Here is a 15,706-nt window from a genome sequence, read left to right as displayed (position 1 = left end):
CACCATAACTAGAGAAGCCACCACAATTAGAAGCCTGCACACTGCAACTACAGAACAGCCCCGGATCACCACAACTAGAGAAAGCCTGTGCAGCAACAAAGAGCCCGCACAACCAAAAATCAATAAATAAACTATCAAAAATAAAATGAAACTCAAGACAACCATACATCAAGGAAAGGCCCATTTTACTGTATGTTTATTTAAAAAAAATTTTTTTTAATCTGAACTTGTGTTTCTTCTTTGGTTTGCAACTTATTCCTCTAGCTAGTCATTTTTGTTGTAGTTCACAAAAGTATCAGTCTGTAACACACTGGAAATTACAAAAAATATAATCTGGTCCTTTACCAAAAACAGGTAAGGAAGAACTATTGCAGGATGTGTACCTACAAGTGGGACTTTAGGGTCTGAAAGAAGGGCCGACCACACCCCACAATGGTGGGCACCCCAGGGTTCCCGATTCCCACCCCTCTCTTTTTATTTATCATGAATTCAAGTTCACACATTTATCAATTGTGGTAAAAGCTGTAAGACTGACCACCTTACCCATTCCTACACGACCCATTCAGTAACGTTATCTATTTGCCCATTACCCTGTAACTACCTCTCACTTTTTATTTTTTGGCCGAGGCATGTGGGATCTTGGTTCCCCGACCAAGGACTGAAACCTCACCCCAGTCAGTGAAGGTGTGGAGCCCTAACCAGAGGACCACCAGGAAATTCCCTCTTAATTTTTATGTAACTGAATATATCAAATCTTTGTAAATGTGTCAATCTATTTTTCCCCATTTTTGTTCAATAAATCCTTCTCCATCCACTAATCTACACTGACTTCTCCTACATTGTACTCTAAAGCTCTGTTGCCTTGCCCACAGGTAACCTCTCCATCTGGAGTTAACCTGGACGAGCCTGAGAGACAGACCAGCTCCGCTCGTCCAAGTGGTGCCAGCCAGTCCCGAAGCCCTGAAGAACGGCCAGTCTCTCCCTGGGCCCAGCAGGTGCACTAGCATTTCTCTCTGAGGGGTCTTGGGAGGGGGAGTGGGGAGGCTCTCTATTAGGTTTCATTCCAAGGATACCGTATTCAAAGACCTTCAAAATTACCTGAGGAAGTCTCAAAAATTTCAACAAGAGCTACAAATTCTTTGTTACTTCTACACATGCCATTATGTAATAATTAAAACAATCATGTCTTAACACAACCACCTACTATGAAAACAAGGTAGATTTAAAAGCCTTGATAACGTCTTTCCGGTGGCTCTAAAAAACTTGTCTTAAAGAATCCACTATCAATGCTGGAGACACAGGTTGGATTCCTGATCCGGGAAAAGCCCACATACTTCGGAGCAACTAAGCCCGTGCGCCACAACTACTGAAGCCCTCGAGTCTGTGCTCCACAACGAGAAAAGCCACTAGAGCAAGCAGCCCACACACGAGAGCAGCCTTCACCAGCCATAACCAGCGAAAAGCCTGCATAGCAACAAAGACACAGCACAGCCAAAAAAAAAAAAAAAAAGCCCTGAGCAGGTAACCCCAGAGTTAACAGTTCCTGGTGTGCAGACAGGTGTGCTCTGTGATCCTCCAGGGGGAGGCATTGGACAGGCCATAGCGGGCCATTCATTATCTCTGCTCCTCTGAGATGCCATTTCTAGGGCTGCCGTGGGCACTGCAGCCTCCCCAAACACCACTGGTCATCTCAGAAGTGTGGCTGGACAGGCAGCCTGAAAAGCCGCTGTGTTGCCAGGGGCCGGAGTGCCCAGAAGCAAGTTCCAGGCCACAAAAATCACAAATCATATTATGGGCAGTCTGAACACAGAGGAGCTAAGAAACAGGCTAATAGTGTAAGAATGGCTGTTAGGAATCTGGGGAGAGAGAGGCACTACTCTGGGAGGAAACCTCATCAGGGTAGGGACCAGGCTCTGTTTAAACAACGTTTCCACAAGGGGGAATAACTTATGGATTTTCAATAGTAAACTTACAGACCAACGTAAACATCTGCCTTGACAGCATAAAGGTAAAAGGACAAAGAAAAGTCACAGGGAGAAAGAGGGAATAGAGGCCAATGCCCTTCAGGTTGTAAGATGACAGTGCAGGACAAAGTCTGTCACACGGGGACAGGAGCACACTACACCGGGCAGGACGACAAGGAAGCTGCGGCTTGAGTCAGGACAGCAGGAGCAAGGGTCTGTCAGGTCACGCCAGGGACCACCAGCCAGCACTTCAGGGACAGCTGCTTTGCCCCCCAACTCGGGGCCCGACCCTCAGAAAAAAAAACTTCACTGAAAACAAAAATACTAACGATGAGACACAACTGGTGTCCCAAAGACAGCTGACCTCTCTTCTTTGAAGGGATCTTCCTTAACACTCCATGATGAACTGGAAAAAAGGACCTGGGGCACTTCCTCAGGCAGGGGAGGGCCAGCTTTCCCCAGAGCAGGGACAGATACACGGGAACACCCATGGTCTGCACGTGTAACCCTGAGCTCATCATCTATACCCGCAGGAAAACATCACCACACTGCAGAGCAGGAGGAAATGGCTGCCGATGACCACAGATGCAACCGAAGAAATGCACCTGATTAGCCAAGCAGAATCAGCCAACATGGGAGATGTGGAAGGGATGCTGCCGAGTATTGTCATCTGCTACTTTTGCTCCTAACAAAATGAATGTCAAATGTACAGAATTTCTACATTGGCTAGGAAAACAGAGGAACTCTTAAAGATGACACCTTTCTTCCTTAATAAAAAGCGACAGTGATGCCAACCCTTAAAATAAAGAGAGACAATTAAGTGAGTAAAACAGGTTCCTCTTTAAGAAGGACTTGCCACCATCATCAGTGTCCAAGGGAGGACCAACCCACCAGAGAGTAGCAGCTGAGCCAAACTTGCTCACTGAGAGCGTGTTCTCCTGTACTGAAGAGAGTGGACACTCTGCCCCACAGAGGGAGCAACAGGCTGACCGGCACAGGCTCAGCAACACCCCTGGGGGAAACGAAAAGGCCCCAGCAGGTCACACTTGAAGCCTTTCTGAGGAATAAACTGAGTGCTGCCTCAGTCCTGGCAGAGCAGTCAGCACGTCTGTGGAATTAATTTTATCAGTTGTGACTTATGTCCAGAAACCAAATAAGAATTTTCTTTCATAACCTAATGCTTTCAGTTAAAAGGAAAAAGTCAGAAGTTGATCAAAGTAAATTACATGTTTGAATACAAGGAGAGTCGAACTGAACATTCTCAAAAGCCTATGACTCTGAGAGGAGGCTGCCAACGGCCCAATGTGGATGGCAGTGCCTCACTTCCACCCTGGCCCTCCTGGTCAGCGTCCCTGAGGTGCAAACAGCAGGGCGACACTGCCTCAGTGTAAAGGGGCCTAAAGCGAGCTAGAACCCTCACACCCCGAGCATGACCGACAGACACAGCGACATACCCACCTCAGCACTGGAGCAAACAGGTGCTCACCTATGTGCAAGGCTGCAGCAAGAGATTCTGGGCTGACCATGCTATGACCAAACATTTCCAGAAGACCTTAACGTATTCCCAAAGCTGAATGTGAAACTAGACAGCAGAAGTGTTTCTTATAAAAGCAATGGGCAGCAGAGCTTTCTGGGTGCTGGTGTTTTACACTCAGAACGCTGACAGTCTCAGAGGGCTGAAGTCACAGGCCCCTTCCACCCAGGGAGCCATCCGCTGCCCCTGGCTTTCAGTGGACAGGCTGAGCGTCAGCAGGCAGACTGGAGAACAGGAGGGACGTGTTCTATGACAGAAAAGGCAGACAGGCTCAGGGACAAGGCCACTCTCGTGAATGACTACCAGGAAGGATCCTCACAACTTTTAAATCCTCAACTGTGAATATCACATGAAAATGCCTGTGACCGAAATCACAGTCACTCAGAAGTGTGCAGGCTAAGACACCTACTTAAGGCTTCAAGAGAGCCTGGGGGCTGAGCAGTGCAGGACTTGACACTGACAACCCAACAACCCGTCACCCTGGGGGCAGCGCCACCCCTAGCAAGTGGACTGGATGCTCCAACTCCAGAATGAATGGAAGCTTAAGACACACACAGTGGGTCAAAGTCCATAAAACATGGCATATGCAGCCATGATGCCTTCTTGTCTCACCAGCTAGGGCCACCCCCTGAGGCGGGCCAGCCCAGGGTTCCCACTGTCAGCTGACTGTCTCTGATGAAGCAGTGGGGGCCAGCTCCCTGAAGCCAGAACCAAAACCAACCATTCTGTCAAATCCAGCACGAAACCAAGTATGAGGTGCACCAACCACCCGGTGACAAGCCATCTGTAAAGAGATGTCTGATGTCAGAGGTGAGCATCAAGACACACGCATGTGCTGTTGCAGTTATACTGGTGACAGACCTCGTGATTATCACGGAAATTTCACCAACACGGCAGTTACAGTCTAGGCGTGCTCACCATGTACAGGCGTTTGGGGCACACATGCTCTAGACCAAGAGGTCCGTGGGGCAGGTATCTAGTCCAGGAGGGGTGGGAGGACAGCTCTCAGGTCACCTGCCTGGGCTGAAGCCTGGTTCTGCCACTTATGGGCTCCGGGACCCGAGCCCACCTCCTTTTCATCCAGTAGGGCTGGAGCTGGCCTGGCATGGGGTGTCTGTGAGCAAGCTCCTGCAAACTGAGGAAAACAGTGCTGGGTACATGATAAACATGAGTGATTACTACTTTGGCCTCCAATTTACAGATGAGAAGACTACACAAAGTTCATAATGGTGAATTAAAGTTAGGAAGGTTATATTCAAACTCTCAGGTTGAACACTATTGTTGAATACATTTTTTTGTTGTTGTTACACATATTTTTGATATAAAATCCAAAGTTCACTAATTTGCCTTCTTGTCATCTGCCTTTTAAAAATATAGGAAAACACCTGCCTTCAAGGCTTTAGGGGGCTAGCATGTGACCAGGTAAAGCTGGATCAAGCTGCTGCTCATGGAAACACACTCTTCTCCTGTGACCACCACAAAGAGGTGTGCTATTCATCAGCTGGATGGTCATTCTGGGGTAGGGACAGGACAAAGACTGCTGCCCACTCCAGAGAGCAGCACGGGGGTCTAATGAAATAACAGGTTTACCTTATGACACTGCAATTCTGTGAGCAGTTTAAGGAACGCTACAAGTAAAAGGTAGATCATAAGAACTTCACTGGTAGTCAAGTGGTTAAAACTCTGTGCTCCCAATGCAGGGGGCACGGGTTTGACCCCTGGTCAGGGAACTAAGATTCCACAGGCTGCACAGTCCAGCCTTGGGAAGAAAAAAAAAAAAAAAGGAAAAAGGCAGATCACAGATGCTTACGAAGGTTTGCACAGTACCCCCAGAGGCTAGTAGGTCCAAGAGTGCCCCTAACACCTATGTGCACTGCAATCAGCCAGCCTGAGTGAGGATGAGATGGCTGGACAGCTGGCCTACTCGGCTGCCAGGACAGCCCCCTCAGTTATCCTTGTCATGGATCAATTTTTATAAAAGAAAGGGCAGGGGCAGATGAAACAAGTATGGGCGTCACACTGGTACTACACGCCAGGGAGTAGGATGCTGCTGGTAACAGTCAGCTAGAATCACCCAACCAGGTAGGATGATGCAAGAGAATGGCATCAACAGAAACAGCATTTTAAGAAGGAAATCCCGTGCTGTCATGGTAAGGTGGGTGACAACACTGATTGTGCTCAACCCCCAATACCAAGCACGTCAATGTGTCTCCTTATCTATACAATTGGATAACAGCTACCCATGCAAGCTGTCCCAGGGATTAAGGCAGATGCACAGGAAGGAGCCTGGCTGCCTCTCAAGCGGATCGCTTCAGAGGGCTTGCAGCTGGGGGGGTGGAGGGGGAAGTCTCCACATGAACTGTAGAGGAGAACAAACTGCTTCAAACTGAAGACAACTACAACTAGACAGTTAAAAAATACTCCAAATATAATCTTTAGACATTCTAGTTTCATCTTAAAATGAAACTGAGTCATTAAACTGCACTACAAATTTTAACTTTACATGTGATGAGCCTCGTGATTCAAAAGTAAATACAGTCCAGTAAATGGCTTCCCTGGTGGCTTGGTGGTAAAGACTCTGCCTGCCAATGCAGGAGACATGGGTTCGATCCCTGGTCCAAGAAGATCCCACAAGACTCGGAGCAACTAGGCCCGTATGCATAGCTACCAAACCCTGTGCTCCTAGAGCCTATGCTCTGCAACAAGAGAAGCCACTGCAAGGAGAAGCCCGTGCACTGCAACTGGAGAGTGTCTCCCGCTCACCACAACTAGAGAAAAGCCTGTGCAGCAACAAAGATCCAGCAAGGCCCTAAATAAATAAATAAATAATTTGAAAAAAACACAATACAATTTCTTTTTTTGGTTAATTAAAAACAAAACAGATGTGGCCTGGTTTCATGCATCAGAAAAAGTCTATCACGAAACTATCACTCTTTTTTATTTAAAAACCTTAATTTAAAGGACATAGCAAAATTTATTACAACTTGTCAAGAAGACCCTCACATTTTACTATCAAACCCTAGAGCAGTACCTAAATGAGCAGCAAAATGTAAAATACTGAAGTGTTAAAATCCTTTGTACCTGCCAGAGAGTATACAAATCTGGTAATATGTGGCAAAAACAACAAAGTTTGTATTCTCTGACCCAGAATTTTTCATTTATCTTAGAGATACCCTCTCATGATGAAAGACACTACTTAATAATAAAGAAAAATTCAATGGGACCGCCTAGCTAAAAATCAAACATTTGCTATGCTACTAATCCCTTCCAATAATAGAAGGGAAACTAAAAGCCAGGCAGGTGGCACACGCTCCCTATGCAGAGCCCAGTCTGGCTGAGCTGAAGCTGTGACAGGGGCCCAAGGTCTTGGCCCCCTGCCCTCAATTCATTACCTCTGAGGCACCACAGGCCAGGCCAGGACAGGTGAGTTCAGTCTAGCACATTTCCACTCCACCCGCCTAGAGAACGGAGGCACAGGGCCCTAGGGAGAGCTCTCCAAGAAAGAAGCTGGTCATCCCAGAGATAGCCAGGGCGGGGCACAGCCCACAGGGGTAGCAAGTCAGCATTCCAAGCCTCTGACTCTCAGGACTGCAACTTTATAACGAACTGGTATAGCTCAGTCCCGTCCAACTCTTTGCGACCCCAACCCCATGGCCTGTAGCCTACCAGGCTCTTCCCTCCATGGAATTCTCCAGGCAAGAATACTGGAGTGGGTTGCCATTTCCTTCTCCAATAGAATTCCTTAGAACACAGCAATGGAGACTGTATGTTCCACTTTGTAAACCACCATGTTTTCCAGTGCTCAGTGTTCAGTGTAGAAAAATTAAAAGGACAATAAAATTGTAAGTAACTCATATACAGTCAAGGAATATTCACTGATCACTCATAACGTATCACACAATTTAAAAATATTACTTGGGTAGCTGGGTTTAATGTGTCATGAATAAAGGACTATGGTTTCTGTCACAGAACTAAGTTTTAAAAACCAGTCACATGGACACACCTACAAAGCTGAAAGATTCATGACTAAAGTGGACCTCTGAAGTACACAGACAATCCCTGAAAAGGAAACATGAGGGCATTTTCATGACATCCACTGAATGCATGGTCTCACCCATGTGAATTACCAATATGTCTGCAAAGCTCTTGGAATTGGAAACAATTCTTACCTGCTAAAGACAAAATCTATTAAATGTCTGCCAACGCCAAGAACTAAGGCAGAACGTAACATTTCACCGATATAACATCCTCAAATAAAATTGATGCAAAGGTGACAAAAGACAAAATCGAAACTAAAGGCTGTTTTGGTAATCAAATCCTTAAATCTTCTGGGTTGAATTTCGACTGACCACTAACAGACCGCTATTAATCCTCTTCGGGCGACGTCACTATCTGAACGTGGCCCTGCCATCAGGACAGTAGGCCGAACAGTTCCTTCTTTTCTTTTTTGGCCACCCCTCTTGACATACAGGATCTTAGTTCTCCAACCAGGGATGGAATCCATGCCCTCTGCACTGGCAGCGTGGAGTCTTAACCACGGACCACCAAGGAGGTCCCAACAGTCCCCTCATTCCCTCTCTTAAATAAGGGGTAGCATCTTCATAAAATACGGATATTCTCATTTTTTAGCATCTTTGTCACTTGTATTTAGGAAGCAGTTGAGGACACAGCTTCCTACTTATATCTCCAGGACTCCCCAACAGGCAGTAAGGGCAGGTTCCATGACCCTCATCTCAGTGGTCAAGCACTTGAGCCTGAGTCTCGTCCTCTTTCAGGAAGGAAATTCAAGCTCAGGCTCTGCCAACAGACAGGGAAGTACTGTGCCGGAGCAAGAGGCAGTCTGTAGTTTGATAATGCTCTGCTCTGCCCAGCCAACAAGAACATAAAAAGGAGCTCCACTGGGAAGCACTGCAGTCTTAACTGCTGTGTGGGGAGCACCGGGAGATCCACAAGGGCGCCATCAAGCTAAGAGTCTCCTCCACACTGCTTGTGCAAGAGCTGGTCGTCATGTGCCACACCTGTTCCCTGAAGACACAGGAATTTGTCTCCTTCCTGGAAAACTGGCTGACCTCATTGGCTGAGATATGGTTCACCTACAGCACTATATACTCCAAACCTTGTACAAAGTACTTTTAAAAGGAGTTAGGGAATTTTTTCAAGGGTGATTATATCTGTGTCTATCACGATCATTTGCAGACTTCCCTAGGGGCCTAGTGGTTGCGACTCTACTGTAGGGAATGTGGGTTCAGTCCGTTTGGGTAACTAAGATCCCACGTACCCTGTGGTGTGGACAAAAAAAAAATCATTTGTAAAATCAATTACACCCCAATAAATTTTTTGTACAGATCATGCTCATTTTAGTCCCTGAATTTAGAAGCAAACTCTCACCTTGTATAAAACTCCACCTTGTTCCCTTACCCCCTGCATAGCTGCTACACAGCATTTTAGTCATTCATTTGATGCCCACTGAGCATCGACTACAGCCCATGACCAAGGCAAGCACATCATGCCTAGGCTCTGAGATGCGCCATCAGCAGCTTACCAGGGATTCTGCCTGGCAGTGGCAGTGGCATGGAAGTTAGCCCGGGAACCAGCACAGAGGCCTGACTCCAAGTCCAGGACTGAGACAGAACAGAACACTAGTCTTTAGGGTAGCTCCGCCTGGAGCATAGAGCACCCACCCTCTGAGAGCAAGGGGGCTCAAGAACACAAAGGGCCAAGAGACGCGTGGTATGTGTTCAGTCCCGGCACCACGGTAACACACAGTGAATGAAAACCAAGAACATAAACTCACTCAGTGAAGGTTCTGGAAATGACTTGAGTCCTTCCATCACATAGGATTCAGAGCACGCCTGAGGGACAGCTCATTTTCATGTGGTTTTAACAGGTTATTCCACCTCACTCATTTTATCAACAACTGTCACTGAGTATCTGAGGCTAATGTGTGGGATTTACTTTTTGGGGAAGTTAACTGAAGACAAGAGCTGACAAAAACCTTTTTATTTTTGACTAACTATAGACTAAAAGTTGCACAAAGGTTTACAAGGAGGTCCAAAGACCTTTCTGAACCACCGCTAACTGGTTATGCTTTCCCAAAGGGGAGGTAACTAGCCAGACCTCCCTCAGCAGCCAGCACCTCAAGGACTCGGCACTCATCACAGTGACTTCCTAGAGATGCAGACTGCTGCCAAGCTCGTTACCTCCACTTTCTCTGTCAGTATTTCCCGGGCATGCAGCACATGCCAGCCCCTGTTCTCTGCACAAACAGGCTCCCTGTGGACTTTACCTCACAGTGAAAGATTAAATTATAATAAATATATTAAGTAGGACATTAGAAGAATGAAGTGCAGTGGGAAAACTAAGCACGGAAGGGAAACAGGGAACAGGAGGTGGTGAGTTGCTTCTGAACTGTGGTGCTGGAGAAGACTCTTGAGAGTCCCTTGGACTGCAAGGAGATCAAACCAGTCAATCCTATAGGAAATCAGTCCTGAATATTCATTGGAAGGACTAATGCTGAAGCTCCAATACTTTGGCCACCTGATGCAAAGAACTGACTCAGTGGAAAAGACCCTGATGCTGACAAAGACTGAAGGCAGGAGGAGAAGGGGATGACAGAGAATGATGGTTGGATGGCATCACCAACTTGATGGATTTGAGTTTGAGCAAGCTCCGGGAATTGGTGATGGACAGGGAGGCCTGGTGTGCTGCAGTTCACGGGGTTGCAAAGAGTCAGACATGACTGAACAACTGAACTGAACTGAGTTGAAACAGCAGGCAGGCAGTTGGGGAAGGGCTGCCTACCCTGAGGCTAAAGGTAAGGACACCAGTGATCTAGGTAGAGCCAGGAAGAAGCAAGGAAGTCTGTCAAGAAACAGGCTGAGAAGCCACTGTGGCAGGGGTCAGAATGAGACAGGGGCCAGAGGGAGGAGACTGGTTACAGAGGCTGGGAGTGGACTGACAGGCATCTCTGCCCCCAAAGGTCCCCATCCCAGGCCACAATAGTTCCACAGCTGAGGCCCCCTCAGCAAAGCCGAGTCTCCTCCATGAGCCTCCCAAGTGTCTGCTCATCAGATAACTCCTGGATGCTCTGCCTTCACCACGTTTAAGAGGTCCAGGCAACGGGCTCCAGCAGCATGTGTGCCCCTCACAGCCCCATGCTGCTGGAAGCAACAGCCACCCAGCCCCTGGCTTGGCCACACGCCATCAGAGGTCCCATCCAAGGGAACCCAAGTTCTGCAACCTTGACACAGGTGGAAGGAAAACTGCCCAGCTCTCAGGAAAGAAGCTTCTCAAAGCCTCTGAGTCTTGCCTCATAATTTCATCCCTCAAAGTTTGACAGGTGCCTTGATCCTGAAATTCAGCACCACGTTTAACAAGACAGAAGCAAATAAAAGAACATAAAATCTCAGGAGCTTTGGCTGAAGTTCCGTCTTGAGGCAACCAGATTACAGATGGGGCAGAATAACTGTTAGGTTAGCAGATAGTTTTTAAACAGACAACTAGTAAGGACAAAGTTATCCAGCAGAGCCACCTCTCAAGTTATGATCCTTATTAAGCCTAAACCTGGAAACCAAAATAAAACGGAAACTTTCGCTTCCTTTCCCTGCATAACACAACCGAGCAAATATTGAGAACTCATCTCTCAGGCACAAGAAAAGGCGAGTCCTTAAACCAGCCCCTCAACGCAAACAAGTTCGAAGCCGCAGGGATGAGATCCTGACCCTCTCTTGTGTGACTGCAGCACAGGCACCGCTTCAAATGATGTTCCGCCGAGGCAGAAAAAACGTTTTTTTCTTACAAACTGGATGATTTTCACCCGCGAGATTAATTTACACAGCGTCAAGGAATAAAGCTCAATTCCGTGAGCTATAAACATAATGACCCAGACATAGGTTACGTGGCTCCAGGACCGGTGGTGCTCCCTCTCTCGCCCGCAGAACAGAAAAGACCCTCCCCGAGGCGGGGGCGCCCTGCACAGACCCCAGTCCCGGAGCGCGAGCTGCCCCGGGTGGAGAGCCCGGCGGCCGCATGTAAGATCTTTGGCCTCCCCCAGTGAGGGCCCGGCGGCCCGACCACGGCGCACGGCCTAGGCCTTCCCGCCGCTTCTGAGGCCGTACCGCCGACCCCGGCCCGCCCCGAGGGCTAGGAAGGGGGAGAGGGGGTCGCCGCCATTTCCGGCTGCGGGCGCGCGGCCCCGACGCCCTGCGCCGCGCCGCCGCGCACCCCCTCACCCGGCCCCGCGTCACCCTCACCTCGCGCCCCGCCCCCGCTCGCTTATCCCGCCCCCCTCACCCCGACCCCCGCCCGCCTGCCCGGCCGCCCTGCCTGACGCGAGGCCGCCGGCTCGCCGCGAGCTCACCTGTCCGCGCGCCCGCCCGCCCGCCGACTCCGCGGCTCCGCTCTTCCCTGCGCGGCGCTCCTGGGCAGCCGGCCGACGCGCTCTTCAGCCGGGGCTGCGCTTCGGGACCCGGCGGCGGCGGCGGCGACGGCGGCGGGGGTAGCGGCAGAGGGCGCGGGAGCAGCACCGGCAGAAGCGGCGGGGGCGCGCACGCTCACGCACGCACCCGCACCGGCGCGCGCGCTCCCGGGAGGACGTGGGCGCCGGCGGATCCGAGCCGCGGGCTGGGCAGGCAGCGCGTGCGCTCAGAGAGCTGGACGGAGGCTCCGCCCATGGGCGGAGCCCCGAGTGACAGGAGTGGACCAAGGCTCCCGAGCGCACAGCGGATAGCCCACGGGCGGGGCCCCAGGGCCTGTGGGCGGAGCTCGTTAGCCGAGTCGGAAGTTTCCACCGCCCCGCAGGGGCGGGGCCGAGGGGAGGGGGTGGGGCCTACTCGCCGGAGCGTCAGGTGCTCTCCCGTGCGCCAGCAGGTACTGAGGCCAGATTCGCCAAGACAGGAGGTGAGGGAACTTGTCTTGAAGTTGAGTATGCCCGGTGCTTTACGTAAGACTGAGAAACCGTAATTGATCTTGTCAAAGGACTGGAGAGGGAGCTGGTGGGAGATGACCCGGAGGCCGACGGCCGCTGAACCACTGTTAGGGACTGACGTTTGCTCATCCCTGCAGCGCAGAGATGCGACTTCCTGCCTGCCTGCCCAATCACCGAAGTGCCACCGCCATTGTCCAGCCCCTCCCAGAACCACCGGCAAACAATGACTCAAAAGGGTAGTTGAACCAACTTCCACTCACTCCCCTGCCACGCAAGGTACGACCCCTGCTCATCTCACTGACCTCTTGAGGGAGGGGAGACCTGCTCGCTACCCTTCCCTATCGCTCCTATGTCAGAAACAGTTCTACCATTTACTGATTGCCTGCTCTGTATGTGGTATACTGGTATGTGTGCCAGTTTCCATCCTAGAAGCCATCCAACACACTTCTCTGGTCAGTACTCCTCTGCCTTCTCACTCCCACACTTGCCCATTGGCCATTTTCCACTCAGCAGAGTCATATTCTTAACACAAATTTTACGATATCCAAGGCTCCCTGTGACACATTGTGTTAGTTGCTCAGTCTTGTCCGACTCTTGTGACCCCATGAACTGTAGCCCACCAGGCTCCTCTGATGACACATTGAGTAAAATCCAGACTCAGAGCCAACAAGCTCCAGCCTCCTCTACCTCTGTCCTCTTACATCTCTGCCATCATGCCGGCTTTAAACTGCCCAGTCTGTCCCAGGTTTGGGGCCTGTAAGTGGCAGAGAGCTCAGGAAGTCACCTGGCAGTTGTTAAATTGTGCAACATCAAACAGGCAGAAAGAAAAGGCCTATGAAAACCGAGAAGCAGAAGGGCCAGATTCATATCTATGTCCTTTGATTCAAGAGGATGAAAGATTCTGAGCAGAATCACAGGAGGAATGAGAGAATCAAATGGACCCAGTACCAATTTCAGAGTGAGGTTTCTTGGGCACTCAAAGAATGAATGAAGCAATAGACTTGGTACCAATTTCAGAGTGAAGCTGAGTTGGGCACTGCACAAATGAATGAAGCAGGCCTTAGTGAATCTTTCCTTGACCTACTTTAGTTCCTCTTTAGGAATATTCTAAGAAAATATTCCCAAATACAGAAAAAAGTATATCACTAAGCTGTTCTTATAATAGTAAAAATGGAAACCTAAAAGACATTCAAATGAAACAATTATAAAATGTATACAAAGTTACTTAATGGCATGGAAAATTCTTTTAAGAGCTCCTGAAAGTAAAAAGAGCAAAATGCATATGTTACAGTTCAGTTCAGTCGCTCAGTCCTGTCCGACTCTTTGCGACCCCATGAATCGCAGCACGCCAGGCCTCCCTGTCCATCACCAACTCCTGGAGTTCACTCAGACTCGCATCCATCGAGTCAGTGATGCCATCCAGCCATCTCATCCTCGGTCATCCCCTTCTCCTCCTGCCCCCTCCCTCCCAGCATCAAAGTCTTCTCCAATGAGTCAAATCTTCACATGAGGTGGCCAAAATACTGGAGTTTCAGCTTTAGCATCATTCCTTCCAAAGAAATCCCAGGGTTGATCTCCTTTAGAATGGACTGGTTGGATCTCTTTGCAGTCCAAGGGACTCTCAAGAGTCTTCTCCAACACCACAGTTCAAAAGCATCAATTCTTCGGCGCTCAGGCTTCTTCACAGTCCAACTCTCACATCCATACATGACTGCTGGAAAAACCATAGCCTTGACTAGACGGACCTTAGTTGGCAAAGTAATATCTCTGCTTTTGAATATGCTATCTAGGTTGGTCATAACTTTTCTTCCAAGGAGTAAGCGTCTTTTAATTTCATGGCTGCAGTCACCATCTGCAGTTATTTTGGAGCCCCCAAAAATAAAGTCTGACACTGTTTCCACTGTTTCCCCATCTATTTCCCATGGAGTGATGGAACCAGATGCCATGATCTTCGTTTTCTGAATGTTGAACTTTAAGCCAACTTTTTCACTCTCCTCTTTTACTTTCAAGAGGCTTTTTAGTTCCTCTTCACTTTCTGCCATAAGAGTGGTATCTGCATATCTGAGGTTATTGATATTTCTCCTGGCAATCTTGATTCCAGCTTGTGTTTCTTCCAGTCCAGCGTTTCTCATGATGTACTCTGCATTTAAGTTAAATAAGCAGGGTGACAATATACAGCCTTGACGTACTCCTTTTCCTATTTGGAACCAGTCTGTTGCTCCATGTCCAAAAGTACATTACAAATATGTTTATAAAATGTCAACCTGTTTGGAGATAGGAAGACAGGAATACTGTCAACTGTGGACAGTGGCTGCAGTCCAGTCCTGCCCTTCACAGTCCCTTTAGTGAGGTCAGGTGGGCACCCTTATCCTCACCTTGAGAGGAAACTGGCACTTTATGGAAGCAACTGCCACAGCTGCCCTCCAATGCCAGCTCCACCACTTGCTACAGCCCTTCAAGCTCTCAAAGTTCATCTCATGGGTCAATTACGTAGGGGAGCCACCTGAGGGCTAGGTCCATGTCAGGGTCATCCTTGTCCCCAAAGCCTAGCAAACTCTTACCCACAAGACATTTAAACACTAAATAAATGAAGACCACTTGGAACCCATTTCATCATCAGTGAGGGTAAATGCTGACCATAGGCAATGGAGGAAGGTGCTTTCCCCACTTGGCATAGCCTCACACCTCATGCTGTGTGGTGTGGACTGCTGTGCTGTCACATACAATTCACATACAATTTGAAGTCATTCACTTTCCCTGCCTTTGCATCTAGGGCAAGTCATGCTCTCTGACCCAAAGGAGGTCCAGTGCTCTCAGTAAAAGGATTTCCCACTGGGCACATCCAAGACAAAGGAGCATTGCACGGTGCACTAGGGCAGTGCAGACGGAGGCTCTCCCACAAGTTTTGGGGAGGTGCAGCCAGCACTCCAGGGCACAGCATTAAGAAGGAAAAGCAGAGCACAGGAAGTGTTAAGAATGGCAAGAGAATGAGAATACACATTCATATGTGCTTGTTTCTGCATGAAGAAACCACTAGGAGAGTGAAGAGTTATTGGAAGATGGGTGGGGTCTGGGCAGCGAATGGGTTTGACCCAGCCTGGTATCCAACCTGTCGAGGATGCATGTGCCCTTCCTGAACCACCACGGTGGTTACAGCTGCAAGTGGACAACCTCAGGAGTTCAGGCCCAAGCCCTTCAGTGTGTGAATGCTGGCTGGCCTGCCACCCTCTTGCTGCAGTGCCCACCTGCATGGCTCTGGAAGCTTGGCCTGGACTCACTGTA

The 15,706-nt window shown here is 49.1% G+C and overlaps 1 protein-coding gene across 3 annotated transcripts in view; it reads right to left on the bottom strand.

The window, feature by feature from the left end:
• The window catches only part of DNAJC5 (DnaJ heat shock protein family (Hsp40) member C5), a 29,979-nt gene extending 17,905 nt beyond the window's left edge, over nucleotides 1-12,074 (bottom strand). For 2 of the 3 annotated variants that reach the window (XR_005722325.1, XR_005722324.1), the window contains exon 1: nucleotides 11,858-12,045. The gene's annotated coding sequence lies outside the window, so the exon portion shown is untranslated. Of the gene's footprint in view, nucleotides 1-11,857 lie in introns of all 3 variants that reach the window. The other variant, XM_040247774.1, reaches the window with a different exon arrangement.
• Nucleotides 12,075-15,706: the final 3,632 nt, after the last annotated feature.

Source organism: Oryx dammah, unplaced genomic scaffold (assembly GCF_014754425.2).
Source record: "Oryx dammah isolate SB20612 unplaced genomic scaffold, SCBI_Odam_1.1 HiC_scaffold_10, whole genome shotgun sequence".
In the NCBI taxonomy this organism is placed as follows: Eukaryota; Metazoa; Chordata; class Mammalia; order Artiodactyla; family Bovidae; genus Oryx; species Oryx dammah.
Note: the sequence above shows the minus strand (reverse complement) of the source record. Positions and strands in the feature narration are given on the sequence as shown.